Here is a 22,556-nt window from a genome sequence, read left to right as displayed (position 1 = left end):
CGGTTTCAGGGGAGAATAATTTTGCTTTCTCCATTTTAGTTTTGAATATGCGATGGATAGGTCGACGTTTGTGCTTGTAGTTTTATCATCGTTAATAAAATGACTACGAATCTCGTTTTTATAGAGCAATCAGTGTGTACCAAATATGCCAGAAAGAAAGCGTTGTCTAAATTTAGTCATCGAGATCGAGGTAGCCGTACCGCAGATTGATTTGGACTAGTGAAACAGGCAGCAAAACCCCGGTGGAGGGTATGCATGCATGCTTGTGAAAGAAAAGTCCAAAACATGATTACTTTCCAAGTTGGAGCCAGGCGTGACAGGACGAAACAACTACTGCCCGTGAAGCAGACGATGCAATAATAAAAGTCGCTTCTCTCACTCCGCATCTGTTATCTTTGTCATCGGTATCATGCCGACCTCGTTAGGCACATCAACGGGACGTAGACCATTTGTGTCGGCAACAACCTTACCGAACAAAGAACAGTGGTTACGATAACAGTTAGAATCTTAGATTTTTTTTTTATAAAATCAATTGATGAGTTTGTGATCTAATCTATATTTTGAGTAACACAGAAGTAGTTTCGATCAATGAGAGGTAAATTGATTGAAGTAGGAGGAATTAGACGTTGAATCGGAGTTGAATATGTTAGGAGATTGGACGTCGGACCGGAGGATCGGTCGACATGTCGGCAGAAGGACTTCGTATCGTGAGTTCGGGCATCGAGTCGAAGGATCATATATTGTGCCAAGGAGATCATATGTTGCGGGAATCAACATGCCGATTGGACAATATGCCAAAAGAGATGACGATGCGCCAAAGGATCGAACGAAGCGCTAGAAGAACCAATGATATGTCGGACAATATATAATTCATGCTTTGTAATAATTTATCTAGATCTAATTAGTTTGGTATACTTGAGTCGGTATTGGGGTAAAACAATACCAACTCAATTAGGGGCCAAGTGAGCCTGAATCATGACTGAATTAGGCCTACTATTTGGCCCATTTAATATCATGTAATAGGGTCTGGCAGTGGTACCGCCCAAACATTGTCTCCTAAACTTGTTGAGTATTTTACCTCATTGTCGAGAGTCACCAAAGCGAAGTTTGTCATTTCGTCTTCATTGGTTTGCTCCTCTTCCTTGGAGATACTTGTTTCATCCCAAAGTGATTTTTTCTTCTTGTGTTCATACCAAGTAGTTACGTTCTTTTTAAGTTTTCTTTTAATTTTTTATTCTTGTTTTAACAACTTTTTAATCTTTAATGTGAGAGGTTCAAATTCACCATCACTTGAACTTTCGCTCGAGTGGTCTTCTTTTATTCTAAGTGTAAAATCCTTTCTATTCTTTGGAAGGTTATTCTCAAGTTCGTCATGTGTCACATTGGTCATTTCGTAGGTCATCAAAGACCCGATAAGTTCTTCGATCGAAAAAGTATTTAAATCTTTGGCTTCTTGAATGGCCGTTACTTTAGGATCCCAAGTTTTAGAAAGAGATCGTAAAATTTTATTCATAAGTTCAAGATTCAAAAAATTTTTACCAAGAGCTTTTAGACTATTGATGACATCCGTAAAATGAGTATATATATCTCCAATAGTCTCGTTTGATTCCATTCGAAACAATTCAAAATCATGCATCAAACTATTAATCTTCGAATCTTTAACTCTACTAGTGCCTTCGTGTGTGATTTCAAGTAGAAACCCGATTGAATTCATTTTTGTCTAAAGCGTAAAATAAGGCATTCATAGCCTTTGCATTTAAAGAGAAAGTCTTCTTCTCCAACTCATTCCAATCGTTCATTGGAAGAGAAGACTTTTGAAAACCAAATTCGACTATATTCCATAAATCGAGATTCAACGAAAGCAAAAAAACTCTCATTCGAGTTTTCCAATATGTGTAGTCCGTCCCATTGAACATGGGAGGACGAATGAGAGAGTAACCCTCTTGAAAGTCGAAAAGAGTAATTTCTCTTTGAATGTTAAACCAATGATAAAAACGTAGTTTTGATACCAACTGTTAGGAACGAGTCTGCACTAAGAGGGGGGGGGGTAAGGTAAATTAGTGCAGCGGTAAAAATTATGTTGGTTTGAAAATCTTGTTGCGATTAAACCCGTTTTGGAAGATGTTAACTTGAAAGCATACAGAAAATTGTAGCGGATGTAAAGCAAGTAAAGAAGGGCAGTTTGCAGTAAATGTAAATTGCAAGAAGTAAATGCAAACCGAGTTATAGTGGTTCGATCGTCGTGACCTACATCCATTCCACTGATTCCTCTTCCGTCGAAGCCTTTGGCATCCACTAATGATCTTCCTTTAATGGACAAAGATCAACCACCCTTACAACTCGATTCTCCTTTTGATTGGTTCAGGAGAGAACCTTTACAACCCCACTTACTCCTCTCTAAACAAAATTCTAAATACTCTCAAGATTACAACAACATTTTTCCCAATTTGTATACTCAGTTGTGTATATGTTAATCGAGGATGAGAGGGGTATTTATAGGCCTCAAGTTGATTCAAACTTAGAGTCTAAAAAGGTCTCATACCGGGTTTCCCGGGTCCTAGTGGTACCACCGCCTGTGCTGGGCGGTAACATCGCTTGCAGCACTAACATTAGGTGGTACCACTATCAATTGGTTTCATCATCAAAATTCGAGATTCAACAATTGACGACTCTGCTGGGGATATCATTGTATTATCATTGGAATACAAAATGAAATCAATCACACAAAATGAAACTCATAAAAAGAAAAATATATTATCATTGGAATCAAAATGATAAACCAAATCACTTGTTTAAAGAGGCCTTATGTTTAATATGTTATATTTTTTACCATGACGTGAAAATTTATATTTTGGTTTAAATGGTGATATATGCTTCAATTTGATATAAATAAAAAAGACATACTTCTATGAAATAAATCACATGAATTAAAACAACTAAAAAGAGGAAAGAATTTTTCTTGAAATTTTTTTTTCTCTATCTTATCGATTTTTTTTCTCTATCTTATTGATAAAGTTACTTATGCCATTTTGAATCTCTTGAAAATGATTTTGAGTTGACGATTTGAATTTGAACGAACTTTTATCTTCATTTTTCAAGAATTATAACTTGAGATTTCTTATGCATGAATCAAGATATTATATCATTTGATCTCTTATGTCTCTTTTTATCATTTACTAAAGAGAATATCTCTTTCGGAATTCATGACTTAACATTTCTTTTGAACATCTTTTACTATTTGATCTCGTATGATTCTACTTGCTATATATTAAAAGGAAGCATTATTGAAATCATGATCTTAAATTCTCGGAATCAAAACTTGATATTTTCCTTATATAAATCAAGATCACTCACTTTTTATTCTCGAATGATTTCTTACATTTTATAAAAGAGAATATTTGTCCAAATGAATTATAATGTTTCCTTGATTATTTTTCTCACAACTTGAGATGATGTGCTTTGATGTTTGGAATATTGTATACATAAATTGATTTTTCTTCCATGTTTCGATACTCCCTTATTTTCATGAAGTATAACTCATCACCAAATTAATATTTCTTGTTATTCTTTATGTGATGATTTGAAAATTAATGGAAAGGGGGAGAAAATAAGTGATAAATATTTAAAAATTTTATTTGGTATCATGTATGATATGTCCATAGTGATAATTGATTTATTTGGTATCATGCATAAGGATGAAATGTAAGGTTTTAAAATTGTGCATATTTTAATTTGAAACTATAATGATGCACAAACATATTGAAAAAGAATTGATACTTTAATCTTGTCATGATTTAAAAATTAAAATAAAGGAAAAAGAATTATAATATTATATTCTTCCCTTCTATTAGACAATGATATATGGGGAGCAAATTTTGCTTGCTTGCTAGATAGTTTGCATACTTAAAGAAGAAGCAAAAAATTTGCTAATTTGTATATCATAAAGAGAAGCAAAAAAATTTGCTCATATCAAAAGATGCAAAATTTTGTCAACTTTCACATGTGTAAAATTTGTTAGCTTGCATGTTCTAAAATTATATTAAACTTACTAATTTGCTAGCTTGCAAATTGAATGAAGAAAGAATTGCTAGAAATACAAAAATGCTAGCTTACATGTTTCAAGTATATGCAAAAACATGCTATCTTGCATATATCAAAAGGTGTAAAAATTTTACAAAAAAAAAAACTCATTAGCTTGCATGATACAAAATTTGTTAGCTTGCTTCATGTAAAACATTGCTATCTTGCATTATTTTTCAGAAACTTGCTAGTTTGAACATTGTAAAGAAAAGCAAACATGCTAACTTACACATCTAGCAAAATTTACAAACTTACAAAACTCAAAATTATTGCTAGTTTGCATGTTATAAAATGATGTAAAATTTTACTAGCTTGGACTTTGCAAAAGAAGCAAAAATTGCTAGCTAAAACATTGCAAAAGAAGCAAAAATTACTAGCTTGCACTTCTTAAAAGAGAAGAAAGAAAATTACTAGCTTGCATGATGATAAAACTTGATATTATGTTTATTATGCAATGATTTGAAATTATGTCTCAAACACTTGAAAGTTGCACTTCTCTTTTTTGTTTATGACAAAGGGGGAGAAATATGATGATGTTATGCATAATTTTATCATAACATGTTGCTTGGATTTTTGAATCCAAAAATTTTATCAATATAGTATATTGATAGGGGGAGTTTATTTAAACTTCATCATAACATGATTTAATGTGCATTTAAGTGACATAGGAAGCTTTGATCAAGGAGAGAATTAAAATAGGAAGACTCATGTTGGGCCAGAGAAAAATATGTCAGAAGATTGGACATCGAGCTGGAGGATCGGTCAACATATCGGCAAAAGGCTTTGGGCTATGAGTTCGGGCATCGGACCAAGAAGAGCAAAAATTATGCCAAGGATATTGAAGTTACGAAGGTCAAATGACCGATTGGGCAATAGGCCGCAAGAGAGGACGATGTGCCGAAGATTCGGACGAAGCACCGATGAACCAATGATATGCCAAACAACATAGTTCAAGCTTTGTAATAATTATCTAGATCGAAGTAGATTTTACTTATGTAGGATTAACTACGATAGCGATCAAGGAATAAAGCAAAATGAAGTCTCGGAGTCAAAAACGAGATTTCGCTGGGAGTTCGAGAGTTCGTCGGAAGTCCGGACGTTCGTTAGAAGTTCTGTGGGATTTGATCGAGAAGTCTAGGAGCTTGCCGAAGAAGTTCATCAGAACTCACCAAGAAGATCGTCATGAAGTCTAGGAGCTTGTCGGGAGTCCACTGGAACATTGTAGAGAGATCATCGGAAGTTCGTTGGAAGATCATTGGAAGCTCGCCGGAAGAAACCAGACTTATTTAGCTTAGTATATGTCTTAAATTTCGTAGTTAGCATATAATTGGATTTAAATTGAACCAACCTAATTAGGGGCCAGTTGGGCCCATGTTGGACTATGTTGGGCTAAGTGAAAAGGCTCAAATAGTAACCTAACAGGTGCCACTATCGTGGCATAGTCTCTGAGACTGTGTCAGGTGGTGGTACCACCCAATGTCAGTGTCAAGCAGTGGTACCACTAAACTAGGCGGTAGTACTGTCCAATGTCAGAGCTGCAGACGGTGGTACTGCCCAGCACAGGCGGTGGTACCGTCAAGACCTAGGAAACCCGGGATGAGACCTTGTTAGGCTCCAAGTTTGAATTAACTTGAGGCTTATAAATACCCCTCTCATCCTTAGTTAACATATACACAACTGAGTATACAAATTGAGAAAAACACTATTGTAATCTTGAGAGTTCTCCTCCTCTAGCCTAAGTGTTTAGAATTCTGTTTAAGGAGGAGTAAGTAGGGTTGTAAAGGTTCTCTCCTGAACCTATCAAAAGGAGAATCGAGTTGTAAGGGTGGTTGATCTTCGCCGATTGAAAAAAGATCATTAGTGGATGTCGATGGCCTCGACAGAAGAGGAATCAGTAGAGTGGATGTAGGTCACAACGACCGAACCACTATAACTTGGTTTGCATTTACTTCTTATAATTTACATTTACTGTAAACTACCCTTCTTTACTTGCTTTACATCCATTACACTCTTCTATATGCTTTCAAGTTAACATCTTTCGAAACGAGTTTAATCACAATGATATTTTCAAACCGACGTAATTTTTACCACTGCACTAAATCAACCCCCCCCCTTAGTACTGACTCGTTCCTAACAAAACTGTGTCAAGAGGTGGTGTTGTCAGACTAGGCAGTGGTACCACCTAAACATAGTCTTCCAGACTGTGTCAGGTAGTGGTACCACCAGACTGGGCAATGGTACTGCTTAGTGTCAGTTGTCAGATTAGCGGTGGTGTCGCCCAGTGTTAGAATGACAAGCAGTGGTATCGACAGTTATTAGTATGACAAGCAGTGGTACTGCCCAATATTGGTGATGGTATTGTCATTACCCAGAAAACCTAGGATGAGACCGTTTTAACTTTAAATTTGAATCCATTTGGGGGTCTATAAAAATCTCACTCATCCCTGCTCGGTTAACACATCAACTGAGAACAAAAATTAGGAAAAATGCTATTGTAATTTTATGAGAATTTCCCTCCTCTAGCTCTAAGTCTTGATTTCAATTTAAGAGAGGGGTGAGTGAGTTAAAAATATTATCTCCTAAACCTATGAAAAGGAGAAAGTGTTGTAAGAGGGTGGTTGGTCTTCGCCCATTGAATAAAGATTGTTAGTGGATGTCGATGGTCTCAATGGAGGAGGAATCGGGAGTGAACATAGGTTATAACAACCGAACCACTATAAAATTGGTGTTCCTTCTCTTCTTTGCTATTTACTTACTTTGCTACTACTTTACATCTTCATCACTCTCCTATGAATATCTTTTAGCTTGAACGTCTTTTCGATATAGTTTTATCGTATGAATTTTCACGATCGACATAATTCTCCAAAAGCACTATTTCACCCTCCCATCTTAGTGCCGACTTATCCTACCAATTGGTATCAAAGCCATGTTTCTCTCTATTTGGTTTAACACCTAAGAGAGATGGCTTTTTTTGACTTTCAAGAGGGTCACTCTATCATTCGTCCTTATATATTCAATGGGATAAACTACACGTATTGAAAAACTCGAATGAGAGTTTTCTTGCTTTCTATGGATTTTAATTTATAGAATATTATTGAAAATAATTTTTAAAAGTATTCTAATCCGATGAATAAATTGAATGATTTGGAGAAGAAAGCTTTTTCTTTGAATGCTAGAGCTATGAACGCTTTATTCTATGCTTTGAACAAAAATGAGTTTAATCATATTTCTTTATGTGAAATTGCATATGAGATTTGGCACACACTAGAAGTAACTCATGAAGGCATGAATGGAACTGAAGAGTCTAAAATAAACCTTTTGATACATGATTTTGAACTATTTCGAATGAAGCCAAACGAAATTATTGTTGACATGTACACCTGTTTTACGAATGTCATTACTAGTTTAAAAGCTCTTAGCAAATATTTTTCTAATCTTGAACTTATAAATAAGATTCTAAGATCCATTCCAAAGAGTTGAGATCTGAAAGTAACTATAATACAAGAGACAAAGTACTTAAGCAAATTTTCATTGGAAAAACTTATTGATTCATTAATGATATATGAAATGATGTGCTAGGTATATGATGAACATGAGGACAATCTTCTAAAAAACAAGAAGGATTTGATACTTAGAACAAAAGAAGACCACTTGAGCGAAAGCTTAAGCAATGATGACCTTGAACTCCTCACAATAAAATTAAAGAAGCTCATAAAACAAGAATCTAAGAATAAAAATAAACTTAAAAAGGATAAAACAACTTGCTATGAATGTAATTGGCCGGGGTACTTCAAAAGTGAATATCCCTAAGTAAAGAAGAAGCTACAAAATAAAAAGAAAACACTTAAAGCGACTTAGGGACGATTTGAGTGCATCCGAAGATAAGAAGTAAACTGACAAAGAAGAGGTGGCAAATTACGCCTTGGTGGCTTTCAACAACGAGGTAAGTGACTTAATTGAAACCTCTTTAATTTACTATAAAATTACTTGATATATTTCATGAGTTATTTTTAAATTAGTAAGAAAAATAAAATATAAAAAAAAGGTATCATGCTTCTCTTTCTAGTGATTTAAAAAAAATAAAAAAAATGAGTATAACAATTACATGTTAACTCATTACACCAAATATGAAGAGTTAGATTCACTTAAAGAAGAAAAATATACTACTATAACTAAAAATAATAAAGGAAAGATCATGATTGAAACTTGATGATTTTTGTTATAATAAATATTTTGATTGAAGATAGTTCATGATTACACAAATAATAATATATTGATCTTGATGATTTTCATATTGCTTTAGGGTTTTAAATGATAATGTAATGCTTTTGTATGTAAGATTAGAGCATGCTAGTATAAAATCAATCACACAAATGAACTCAAAGAATTTTAGCTATTTTTAATCTCATAGGAATCAATATACATTGTTTTCAATGAATTTTTCAAATGTAAGAAAAGTGATTTTGATGATGAGTTTGGAGTTAACAAATTGAATTTGAATGAAAATTTTCCAATCGAATCATGAACTTTCTTTTGATTTCTCTAGAGAATCAAAATCTTTTCTATCTTTGATGATTTCTTCTTACCATTTACCAAAGAAGAGATTTATGCAAACAAACTATGACCTTGATAATGGTTTGAAATTGTGTATGTTATACCTTAATGATTTGAAATCATATTTTAGTATCATGCATACCCAAGTAATAATGATTTAAAAATTTATTATTTTAGTATCATGCTCAAAGTGATGATGATGATGACTTGGCATTTCTTACAAGAAAATTTTATGGATTGAGATTTATTTTTTTATGAATCATGATCTTCATGACTTGATATTTCTTATGCTTGAATCAAGTTCTCCTATGTTTCCTTTTGCCATAGAGAAAATTTTATCATAATCATGATCTTGATTTCTCGATATTTGATAATTAAGATTTATTATAAATCAAGATATTTTCATTAATTGTCCTCCTACGATTCTTCTTGGTATTTTCTAAAGAAGAGATGCATTTAAATTAACCATATGTCACTTAGACTTGAATTTTATGATATACAATTCTCTTGTATTTATGATTTGTATATCTCATGATATGATTGAATCATTGGTGTAAAAAAGAAAAAAATTACACCATTGTATTCTTTCATTCTCTTTAACAATAATAAAGGGGGAGAAAGTCTTGCTAGCTTGCATATCACAAAAGAAATAAAAAATTACTAGTTTACACATTTCAAAGAAAGAAAACTTACTAGCTTATAAAAGGAAGCAAAAATTGCTAGTTTGCACTTTGCAAAGGAAAACAAAATTGCACGGTTGCATATTTCAAAGAAATAAAAAATTACTATCTTGCACATCTCAAGAGAAAAGTGCTAGCTTACTATCTTAAGAGAAGCAAAACTTGCTAACCTTCATACTTTAAAGAGAAGTAACACTTGCCAACTTGTTAGCTTGCATGTTCTAAAGTGATATAAATTTTGCTAAATTACTAGCTTGAAACTTACCAGTTGTACTTCTCCTTTTTGTTGATGACAAAGAGGGAGAATTTATGATGATGATCATGCATGGTATACTTTGATTATGTATGAAATACTCATGATTTTAAGATGTACATGATGTGATTCATTGGTTCCTTCAATATTCATGATGCATGTAATGATGAAATAGTCATGATTTTTTAAATTCAAAGTTTTTATCAATATGATACATTGATGGGTGGAGTTTAGTTTAAACTCCATCATCAATTGATTGTCATTATTAAAAAGGGGGAGATTGTTAAATCTCGGATTTTGATGTTGAAATCAATTGATGAGTTTGTGATCTAATCTGCGTTTTGAGTAACGCAGGACTAGCTTTGATCAAGGAGAGGCAAATTGATTAAAGTAGGAGGAATCAGATGTTGGGCCATAGTTGAATATGTCAGGAGATTGGACGTTGGGTCGAGGGATCGGTCGATGTGCTGGCAGAAGGACTTTGTGTCATGAGTTCGGGCATCGGGCTGAAGGATTAGACATTACGCCAAGGAGATCGGAAGTTGCGGGAGTCAACATACTGATTGAGCAATACGACAAAGGAGAGAACGATGCATCGAAGGATCGGACGAAGCGCTATTAGTATCCCGAAAACCTGGGATGAGACCATTTTGGCACCAAATTTGAATCCATCTGGGGCATATAAAAACTTCACTCATCCATGCTTAGTTAACACATTAACTAAGAACAAAAATTAGAAAAAATACTATTGTAATCTTATGAGAATTTCCCTTCTCTAACTCTAAGTATTGATTTCAGTTTAAGAGAGAGGTGAGTGGGTTGTAAAGGTTATCTCCTAAACAGAAAGTGTTGTAAGAGAGTGGTTGGTCTTCGCCCATTAAAGAAAGACTATCAATGGCCTCAACAGAGGAGGAATCAATAGTGGACATAGGTTATAACGATCGAACCACTATAAAATTGGTATGGCTTCTCTTCTTTGCTATTTACTTACTTTGCAACTATTTTACATCTTCATCACTCTCCTACGAACATCTTTAACCTTGAACGTTTTTCTAATACGATTTTATCGTATGAATTTTTACGATCGACGTAATTCTCTAAAAGCACTAATTCATCCCTCTCTTAGTGTCGACTTGATCCTGACAATAATAATAGCTATTTTGATTCAGCCAAATGTACTTAAAGTAATTGGCTATGAAGCTCTTAATCCATAGGCAATAGTGTTTTAAAATATCATATCTGTCACTTAGTGTTGGGAAAAACCTATTAAAGCAGAATATTCATTTCCCTCTTTGTGTATCAAAATGGGTTCCTCATCAAAATACCAACTTAATATTCAAATGTAAATATCAACTAGCACAACATAAACAATAGAGCAAAAAACCAATCACACAGTGAGACCAAATCTTTTTAACGTGGAAAACCCAATGTGGGAAAAACCACGGGACCGTAGTCCACCTCAAACTTCCACTATCAATAATAATGATAATAGGTGACACGGGAGTGTCTAATTTACTACAATCTGATTATATGAGCCTTGATTATGATCTAGTATCTTTTTCAGTCAATAATGATGCCTCATAATCTTTATCTCAGCACACTAAAAAATGACAGCTCATCAGCATATTCTCTGCACAAAGTTAAAGCTGTTTCAAGGTGCTTTTCTTCAAGACAAAGGAATGCATTAAAGGAGTTGGTTGGCAGCTGTGAACATTTCTTCATTATTAATGAGTGCATTAAAATAGTTGGTTCTAGCTGTAAACACTTAATTTCGAAATTCCCTATGCATGAAGGGTTGTTTCATGCACTAGTATTTATTTTGGTGTTTAGGACTTAGAAAGCACTTTTAGAAAAACTGAGGATATTGGCAGAAGCTCTCTTGGAGTGCTCTTTTGAACTCTGTATCTCTTGGATGCGTCCTTGAGTGGTGAGTCTTTCGCTTTCAGTTCTGTATCCTTGTTTATTATCATTAGGGTGGTGATCTTCTGTATCCCTTTTGATTTTTAAACTTGGTGGTGAGCTATATATCGTTTTATCGAAGTTTCATCAAAAGTGCGTTCCTTGCCTTTTGTGACATTTTCTATCTGAACAACTATTATATCGGTTTTCTATCGACATCCATTCTGCATTTTTCCCTCCCCGGTATCAGTTTGGTATCAGAGCTAAAGGCTAGAGATCATGGCAAGGCGGAATGGAAAAGATGTAGTTGGTGAAGGTAGCGATCACGAAGATGACGCTGAGTCGTTGAGGCTGCAGCTACGAAAATTGCTGCGTAGCCTACAAGAAAAAAAAGAGATAATCGATGAACTTCAGAGTAGACATAACAAATATGAAAATGAAGCTCGAGAGTTTACTTCTGATGATGATACACTTCTTCCAAGGGAGTCGAGAAGATGTCGGAGAAGAAATGAAGTCCAAGACGAGTGGCAGAATAAATATAACCCCAGATTTGATATTCCTGAATTTGAAGGTAAAATAAATGTTGATGACTTTATCGATTGGCTTAATACAGTAGAAAGAATTTTCGATTTTCATGAACCACCGGAACAAAAGAAGGTCAAACTTGTGGCACTCAAACTCAGGCGGAATGCATCTTTTTGGTGGGAAAATCTGAAGAAACTAAGAGAACGTAAGGGGAAGAGTAAGATCGTTACATGGGAGAAAATAAAAAGGGAGCTAAAGAGAAAATATTTACCTCATAATTATAGACAAGAGATCTTTCTCAAAATACATGATTTCAAGCAAAAAGATCTTAGTGTGGAGGAGTACACTGCAGAATTTGATAATTTAATGTTAAAAGGAGAGCTTGTGGAACCGGAAGAGCAAACAATTGCAAGATACTTGGGAGGTCTGAAGTATGAGATTGCTAAAGTTGTTCAGCTACAGCCATATTGGTCTTTAAATGATGTGAGCAAGCTGGCATTAAAAGTTGAAAAGCAACAGAAGTTTGAAAAGAGTTTTCGGTATAGCTCAAAAGAAGGCTACACAAAAGGAGGAAGTTCCAAGCCTACTGTCCAAAGCAAGGTGATATCGAAGGTGCAAGAAAAGGGTGAAGAATCTGCTGGCAGCAAAAAAACACCTAATTCTTCTACCCCAAGTGGCCGAAAATGCTTCAAATGTCATGGTTTTGGGCATATCGCATCAGATTGTCCAAATAGGAGGATTGTAACTTTGGTTGAAGACCATAGTGATGGAGGAGAAGATGAAACTGACAACGAACCAAAATACGATGATGATGAGGAAGAGATTACTTATGCTGATCATGGTTTGTCTATTGTATTGCAACGTAGTTTACAAGTGTCATATATGGCCGATGATGAAAGTTGGGTGAGAAAAAATGTGTTTCACACTAAATGCACTTCTCTTGGCAAGGTGTGCTTGGTGATCATCGACAGTGGCAGTTTTGAGAACGTGGTTTCTTTGGAGATGGTGCAGAAGCTGAAGTTGGATACGATCCCTCATCCACATCCATACCAATTATGTTGGTTGCAAAAAGGAAATGACATCAAGGTAACTAAAAGATGTTTAGTTTCATTTTCTATTGGCAAGTATTATAAAGATAAAGTGTGGTGTAATGTTGCCCCTATGGATGCTTGTCATTTACTATTGGGAAGACCTTGGCATTATGATAGAAGAGTGTTGTATGATGGTTATAAACATACTTATTCTTTTAAAGTGAATGAAAAGAAGATTATCTTAGCTCCATTACAACCTTCCGAAATCAGTGCGCCAAAGAAGGAAGTTAGTGCTTTTATTTCTTATAGAGAATGCAGATATGAATTGGACAAGGGCGGTCATGTTTTGGCCCTAATGGTAGTCGAGGAGAATGAACAACATAAGGAGACACCCGCAATCATGAAACAAATCCTGGAGGAGTTTAAAGATGTTATACCGGAAGAGATTCCACATGGCCTTCCACCTTTGAGAGACATTCAACATCACATTGATCTTATTCCGGGGGCTGTTCTACCTAATAAGGCTGCGTACAGAATGAGTCATAAAGAACATGAAGAACTTCAAAGGCAAGTTGATGAATTAGTGAAAAAGGGGTTAATTCGGGAGAGCATGAGTCCCTGTGCAGTTCCAGCCTTGTTGGTGCCTAAGAAAGATGGTTCTTGGAGAATGTGCGTGGACAGTCGCACCATCAACAAAATCACAGTGGACTATCGCTTTCCTATTCCAAGGTTAGATGACTTACTTGATCAATTGTGTGGTGCTTGTATTTTCTCAAAAATTGATTTGAGGAGTGGCTATCATCAAATAAGAATGAGGCTCGGAGATGAGTGGAAAACAGCGTTTAAAACTAGAGAAGGCTTATATGAATGGTTGGTTATGCCATTTGGACTATCTAATGCTCCTAGCACATTCATGAGATTTATGAATCACATACTTAAGCCATTCATTGGAATATTTGTTGTTGTTTATTTTGACGATATATTGGTGTACAGCAAGAGTGAAGAGGAGCATATGAGTCATCTGAAAGAAATCTTTCTTATTTTGAGGCAGCAAAAACTTTATGCTAATCTAAACAAATGTGATTTCTTTACTTCTAGTGTGGTGTTTTTGGGGTATGTTGTTTCAAAAGATGGAATCATGATGGATCAAAGTAAGGTGTAAGCTATTCTCAATTGGCCAACACCTGCTTCATTACATGATGTGAGGAGTTTCCATGGCTTAACATCTTTTTATAGAAGATTCATCAAGAGTTTCAGCTCTATTGTCGCTCCAATCACCGAATGTCTGAAATGTGACAAATTCAAATGGACTAGTGAGGCTAACGATGCTTTTGAGCTTTTGAAAAGAAAGGTTACTGAGGCTCCTATCTTAGTTCTACCAAATTTTGATAATGTGTTTGAAGTTGAATGTGATGCATCTAATGTGGGAATTGGTGCTGTTTTGAGTCAAGACGGAAGGCCCATTGCATTTTTTAGTGAAAAGCTGAATGATACAAGAAAGAAATACTCTACTTATGCTAAGGAGTTTTATGCGATTTATCGAGCTTTGTCTCATTGGAGTCAATATCTTCTCGCCAAGCCATTCGTTCTATATTCTGATCACGAGGCATTAAAGTTCATTAATCATCAGCACAAGCTAAACAAGAGGCATACAGCTTGGGTGGAGTTCTTACAATCTTACAACTTTACAATCAAGCACAAATCTGATGTTTAAAATGTAGTTGCTGACGCATTGAGCAGAAAGCATTCTTTATTATCAGCAATGGAAGTCAAAGTGGTTGGATTTGAAACATTCAAAGATCTATATGAGAATGATGTGGATTTTGGCTCGATATGGCAGAATTGCAAATCAGGTTCCTTTCAACAATTTTCGATCTTTGATGGTTTTCTTTTTCGAGCTAATGCTTTATGTGTTCCAACTTGTTCTTTGAGGCAAGTAATTCTAGCTGAAGCTCATGGTGGTGTTTTGGGAGGACATTTCGGTAGGGACAAGACTCTAGCTCTTGTTCAATCAAATTTCTACTGGCCTAAAATGTTCAGAGATGTGGATAGACATGTGAAGCAATGCCGATTATGTCATTTGGCAAAAACAAGAAGTCCAAATTCTGGGTTGTACACTCCATTGCCAGTGCCAAATACTCCATGGGAGGATGTGAGTCTTGATTTCGTTTTGGGACTGCCAAGAACTCAAAGGAACAAGGATTCTATCATGGTTGTTGTTGATAGATTTTCAAAAATGTCTCACTTTGTTCCATGCAATAAATCAAATGATGCATCTCATATTGCTGATTTATATTTTAAGGAGATTGTTAAATTGCATGGTATTCCAAGAACTATGGTGTCTGATCGAGATTCAAAATTTGTTAGTCATTTTTGGAGAACTCTTTGGAGGAAGCTGGGTACTTCTTTGAATTTCAGTAGCTCGCATCATCCACAAACCGATGGGCAAACTGAGGTAACAAACCGAAGCTTGGGAAATTTACTTAGAAGCTATGTTGGCAAGAATATTAAGCAATGGGATGTCATTCTTCCACAAATTGAGTTTGCTTACAATCGTTCTATGCATCATAGTATTGGTAAGAGTCCTTTTGAGGTAGTTTATGGTGCTAATCCTGCTGGTCCTTTGGACTTAATCCCTCACTCTATAACAAAGCAATTTAGTGGAGATGCTGATGAAAGAGCTAAGCAGATAAAGAAGCTGCATGAGGGTGTGAAAGCAACCATTGAGAAGCAAAATGAGAGGTACATGCATGCTGCCAACAAACACAGAAAACATGTGGAGTTTAATGTAGGTGATTTGGTCTGGATTCATCTAAGGAAGGAGAGGTTTCCACCGGGCAAATTTGGAAAATTGAAACCAAAGGCTGATGGTCCATTCAAGGTGCTTAAGAGAATTGGCAGAAATGCTTATGAGATAGAGCTACCTGAAGATTACGGAGTATCCCCAACATTTAATGTGGTCGATTTGAGTCCTTTTTATAATCATGTTGATGAATCAAACGAAGACTTGAGGACAAGTCTCATTCAACCGGGGGAGATTGACACGGGAGTGTCTAATTTACTACAATCTGATTATATGAGCCTTGATTATGATCTAGTATCTTTTTCAGTCAATAATGATGCCTCATAATCTTTATCTCAGCACACTAAAAAATGACAGCTCATCAGCATATTCTCTGCACAAAGTTAAAGCTGTTTCAAGGTGTTTTTCTTCAAGACAAAGGAATGCATTAAAGGAGTTGGTTGGCAGTTGTGAACATTTCTTCATTACCAATGAGTGCATTAAAATAGTTGGTTCTAGCTGTAAACACTTAATTTCGAAATTCCCTATGCATGAAGGGTTGTTTCATGCACTAGTATTTATTTTGGTGTTTAGGACTTAGAAAGCACTTTTAGAAAAACTGAGGATATTGGCAGAAGCTCTCTTGGAGTGCTCTTTTGAACTCTGTATCTCTTGGATGCGTCCTTGAGTGGTGAGTCTTTCGCTTTCAGTTCTGTATCCTTGTTTATTATCATTAGGGTGGTGATCTTCTGTATCCCTTTTGATTTTTAAACTTGGTGGTGAGCTATATATCGTTTTATCGAAGTTTCATCAAAAGTGCGTTCCTTGCCTTTTGTGACATTTTCTATCTGAACAACTATTATATCGGTTTTCTATCGACATCCATTCTGCATTTTTCCCTCCCCGGTATCAGTTAATGGGAAAAACCTATTAAAGCATAATATTCATTTCCCTCTTTGTGTATCAAAATGGGTTCCTCATCAAAATACCAACTTAATATTCAAATGTAAATATCAACTAGCACAGCATAAACAATAGAGCAAAAAACCAATCACACAGTGAGACCAAATCTTTTTAACGTGGAAAACCCAATGTGGGAAAAACCACGGGACCGTAGTCCACCTCAAACTTCCACTATCAATAATAATGATAACAGGTTTACAATAGGTCTTCTCTAAAATAACTAGAGGATTAGAATAACATCAAGAACATAGATCTTAGCTCAAGAATAGCCTATCTTCATCACATAGGGTGGATCTCCTCGTAAGAGAATTCTAGGTCTCACAAAGTGAATATAGCAAAAAAGTACCTTAGAGAGGGTAAACTATAGATCAACACCGTTAGGATTGTAGAGTTTGCTACAAGGATTCTCCACATAAAATTTGGACCAAAACTAACAACGTTTGGCCACCGATCGTCAAGCAGAAAACTCAGAAACCTTACTTTCTCTCTCTATTTCTCTCTCCTCTTTTCTCTGCACGCCACCGCACACGTTCACTATGCACACTCTTGCACGTTGCACTGCACTCACACTTCACCAAATCCTATCTCTCTTAATTATTGATTTGGGCTCCAAAGGCCCAATTGTCCAAGCCCACATATGGACTGGACCTAACAATTCTTCCCCTCCAGCTCATATGGTGGGCTGTACCAAGCCCGCTCTTTGCCTACATGCTTCAAGCTTTTCCTTAGGCAAAGACTTTATCAACATATCTGATTCATTCTCATTAGTATGCACTTTTTCCAACTGTAATTCTTTCATCTCAAGCACATCACGAATCCAGTGATATCTCACATCAATATGCTTGGATCTAGAATGATATGTTGAATTCTTGGAGAGGTGAATGACACTCTGACTGTCACAGTAAACAGTATATCCTTCCTATTTCAAGCCCAATTCCTGTAGAAACTTTTTCATCCATAAAGCTTCCTTGCAGGCTTCAGTAATTGCTATATATTCTGCTTCTGTGGTTGATAGAGCAACACACTTCTGTAACTTAGACTGCCAAGAGACTGCTCCTCCTGCAAATGTCATCAAGAATCCCGAAGTGGACTTCCTGGAATCAGTATCACCTGCCATGTCTGCATCTGTGTAACCTTCTAACACAGGTTCATCATTACCAAAACATAAACATAACCTGGAAGTACCTTTTAGATATCTTAATATCCATTTCACTACTGCCCAATGTTCCTTTCCAGGATTAGAGAGAAATCGGCTGATAACTCCAACTGCATGAGCTATATTTGGCCTAGTACAAACCATAACATACATCAAACTGCCTACTGCAGATGAGTAAGGCACTCTGGATATTTCTTCTTTTTCTTTCTCACTTGTAGGACATTGTTTCGAACTAAGCTTGAAATGACCTGCAAGTGGGGAACAAACTGCTTTGGCTTTACTCATGTTGAATCTTTCAAGAACCTTTTCAACGTAAGTCTCCTGAGATAGCCAAATCTTCCTTTTCTTCCTATCACAAAGAATCTTCATGCCAAGTATTTGTTTCACCGATCCTAAGTCTTTCATGGCAAAAGACTTACTTAGCTCTCTTTTAAGCTTTCCAATTTTTCCAACATCATGGCCAACAATCAGCATATCATCAACATATAGCAGTAAAATAATAAAATCATCATCTGAAAATTTCTTCATAAACACACAATGATCAGATGTGGTTTTATCATACCCTTGGCTCATCATAAAGGAATCAAACTTTTTATACTACTGTTTAGGTGCCTGTTTGAGTCCATATAAGCTTTTCCTAAGCTTACATACCATATTTTCTTTTCCCTTGACTTTGAAACCTTCTGGTTGCTCCATGTAAATTTCTTCTTCTAAGTCACCATGAAGAAATGCTGTTTTTACATCAAGTTGCTCGACTTCTAAATTCAAGCGGGCAGCCAAACCAAGAACAACTCGGATAGAGGACATTTTCACAATTGGAGAAAATATTTCTTCAAAGTCAATACCTTTCTTCTGACTGAATCCTTTCACAACTAGTCATGCCTTGTATCTTTGTTGTGAGCTATTATTTTCAGTCTTCAATTTATAAACCCACTTATTCTTGAGAGCTTTCTTCTCTTTAGGCAATTTTACCAAGTCATAAGTGTGGTTCTCAAGCAAGGATCTTATCTCTTCTTACATAGCTTTAACCCACTCATTCTTATTCTCATGTAGAATAGCTTCTTGGTAAGTTTCTGGCTTTCCCCCGTCAGAAAGCATAACATACTCATGTGGAGGATATTTGGTAGATGGTTGTCGCTCTCTAGTGGATCTTCTCAATGGAATCTTAACGGGTGGTAGAGGTACTTGTTCAATTGGTTCAGCATCATCAACTGTAGGTGTATCATCACTGGTATTCTCACCACAATCTTCTTGTTCATCTCCCCCATGATCATCATGAACTACAAGTGAAGGAACTGGACCTAAACTCCAAGGAATATAAGCAAAGGTTTCTGGCTTCTCAATATTATCACCATCATCAAACAATTGGTCTTCAAGAAACACAACATTTCTGCTTCTAATAATCTTCTTGTTCACTGGATCCCATAATCTGTACCCAAACTCTTCATGACCATATCCCAAGAAGATACATGCTTTTGCTTTACTATCAAGCTTGGACTTCTCATCTTTGAGAATATGAACAAAAGCTTTACACCTAAAGACTCTTAAATGATTATAAGATATATCTTTTCCTCTCCATACTCTCTTTGGAACATCACCTTTCAGAGGAACTGATGGAGAAAGATTTATCAGATCAACTGTAGTTCTCATAGCCTCCCCCCAAAATGACTTTGGTAACTTGGCATAGGAAAGCATACACCTAATCCTTTCTTCAATGATTCTGTTCATCCTTTCTGCCACACCGTTCTGTTGAGGAGTTTTAGGAACTGTTTTCTCAAGCCTGATACCATGGAACCTGCAATAATTCTCAAAAGGACCCCTGTACTCGCCATCGTTATCTGATCGAATACACTTTAGTTTTCTACCAGTTTCTCTTTCAACATTGACATGAAACTCTTTAAAAACATCAAGTACCTGGTCTTTAGATTTCAAAGCAAAAGCCCATACTTTTCTAGAATAGTCATCAATAAAAGTAACAAAATAAAGAGCACCTCCAAGAGTTCTAGTTTGCATAGTACAAACATCAGTATGAACTAAATCAATAACATATGATCTTATAGATGATGAATATGTCTAAAATGTAACTCTATGTGTTTTTCCAACTAAGCAATGATCACAAGATTTAAGAGATGTACCTTGCAACTCTAGCAAGAACTGCTTTCTAGCAAGAGTTTGAAGTCCCTTCTCGCTGATATGTCCAAGCCTCTTATGCCAAAGATCTATACTTTCACCTTTTCGAATTGCATTAATCTCTCTTTTGTGTAGCTTAGCTTCTATGACATAAAAGAGTTAATCTTTTTTCCTTTTGCCACAATCAAAGAACCTTTAGTAAGTTTCCATTTGCTTTCACTAAAATAGTGTGCAAAACCCTCATCATCAAGTCTACCTGTAGATATCAAGTTAAGACGAATATCTGGAACATACCTTACATCTTTGAGTATCAATTTACTCCCAATACTGGTCTCCAAGCAAATATCTCCAATACCCACAATCTTGGATGTATCATTGTTTCCCATTCTGACATTACCAAAATCACCAGCAGTGTAAGATCTAAAGAAATCACCATGAGAAGTAACATGAAATGAAGCACCAGAGTCAATTACCCAATTACTATCCTGAGCTACAAGACTAACGCAACCTTCATCACAAACAAGAGTGATATTACCTTCAGCAGCAACTGTATTGGTCTCTTTCTCATTTTTCTTCATTTCATTCTGTTCTCGCTTCCAAAACCTACACTCTTTCTTCATGTGACCTGGCCTATTACAGTGAAAACATTTGATATCTCTTCTAGACTTAGATCTTCCTCTATCCATGTGGATTTCTGTTATGACTTCTTCTACGTCTTTCTTATTTTTCAGTAACAAATGCACCAGAAGAAGATTCACCCTGTTCTTTCCTTCTGGCATCTTTATTTAGCAAACTGTCTTTAACCATATCTATAGTTAGAGTCCCCTCTGGCGTGGAGTTACAAATAGTTACCACATACGTTTTCCAACTTTCTGGTAAAGAGCTGAGAAGTAATAATCCTTGCATCTCATCATCTATATTCATTTTCATAGCAACCAACTTGTTTGCAAGACTCTGAAATAGGTTTATGTGCTCAACAATGTTACCACCATCTTTATACTTCAAATTTACAAGCCTTCTGATGAGAGAAATTCTATTTCCCACTGTCTTTTTCGTAAAGAGATTTTCTAACCTTTGCCAAACAACATCAGCTCTGATTTCATCTAAAATATGCTCATGCAAGTTTATATCCATCCATCTTCTAATATAGGCAATAGCTTTTCTATGTTGAACTTCCCATTCTTCATCGTCCATAGTAGAAGGTTTATCTTTAACCTTGATAGGCTTATACAAATCTTTGCAATATAGCAAATCTTCTATCAGACGCATCCAAGTGGAATAATTTGATGAGTTCAATTTAATCATACCATCTGACTGCTTCATTTCAATCACACAAGAAAAACTAGCACCAAATAACCTGTTGCTCTGATACCACTTGTTGGGAAAAACCTGTTAAAACGGAATATTCTTTTCCCTCTTTGTGTATCAAAATGGGTTCCTCATCAAAATACCAACTTATATCCAAATGTAAATATCAATCAGCACAGTATAAACAATAGAGCAAAAAAACCAATCACATAGTGAGACCAAATCTTTTTAACGTGAAAAACCCAATGTGGGAAAAACCACGGGACCGTAGTCCACCTCAAACTTTCACTATCAATAATAATGATAACAGGTTTACAATATGTCTTCTCTAGAATAACTAGAGGATCAGAATAATATCAAGAACATAGATCTTGACTCAAGAATAGCTTATCTTCATCATATAGGGTGGATCTCCTCGTAAGAGAATTTTAGGTCTCACAAAGTGAATATAGCAGGAAAGTACCTTAGATAGGGTAAACTGTAGATCAACACTGTTAGGATTGTAGAGTTTGCTGTAAGGATTCTCCATATAAAATTTGGACCAAAACTGACAACATTTGGCCACCGATCGTCAAGCAGAAAGTTCAGAAACCTTACTTTCTCTCTCTATTTCTCTTTTCTCTGCATGCCACCGCACACGTTCACTGTGCACACTCTTGCACGCTGCACTGTACTCACACTTCACCAAACCCTATCTCTCTTAATTATTGATTTGGACTTCAAACGTCTAATTGTCGAAGCCCACGTATGGACTGGACCCACACTTAGTTGAGTTCCCTCGCCTCAATCATCGAATGAGTGAAAGGAGAAAGAGATCCTCTCTCGAACTAGGCCTTGAAAGTAAAAAAGTGAAGTTACATTCGAAGAGAAAGTGTGACAAGGAATTACTAAAAAGATGACAAACAAGGCATAGTTTCTGTTGGCCATGAAAGAGTTTTCAAAGAGATCAACAATAGGAAGTCGATTCCAAAGAAGTTTCTAGATATATATTTTGACATTAGATACAACCGAAAGCTGCCACGCCTTCCAACCGATCCATGTTTAATCGTCGTGATGTTTGCTTTCCCTGACATATATGTATGCACAACTAGCAACGAGGGATACTCTCGGGTTGAGAGTTAGGTCCAAGTATCATCAAAGGGGCCTATGACAGATGAATCTCGAGGATGCGATCGATCATTCAGTAAAGGATAGC

The sequence above is a fragment of the Musa acuminata genome, chromosome BXJ3-8 (genome assembly GCF_036884655.1).
Source record: "Musa acuminata AAA Group cultivar baxijiao chromosome BXJ3-8, Cavendish_Baxijiao_AAA, whole genome shotgun sequence".
NCBI lineage: Eukaryota > Viridiplantae > Streptophyta > Magnoliopsida > Zingiberales > Musaceae > Musa > Musa acuminata.
This window is presented reverse-complemented; position numbering follows the sequence as displayed.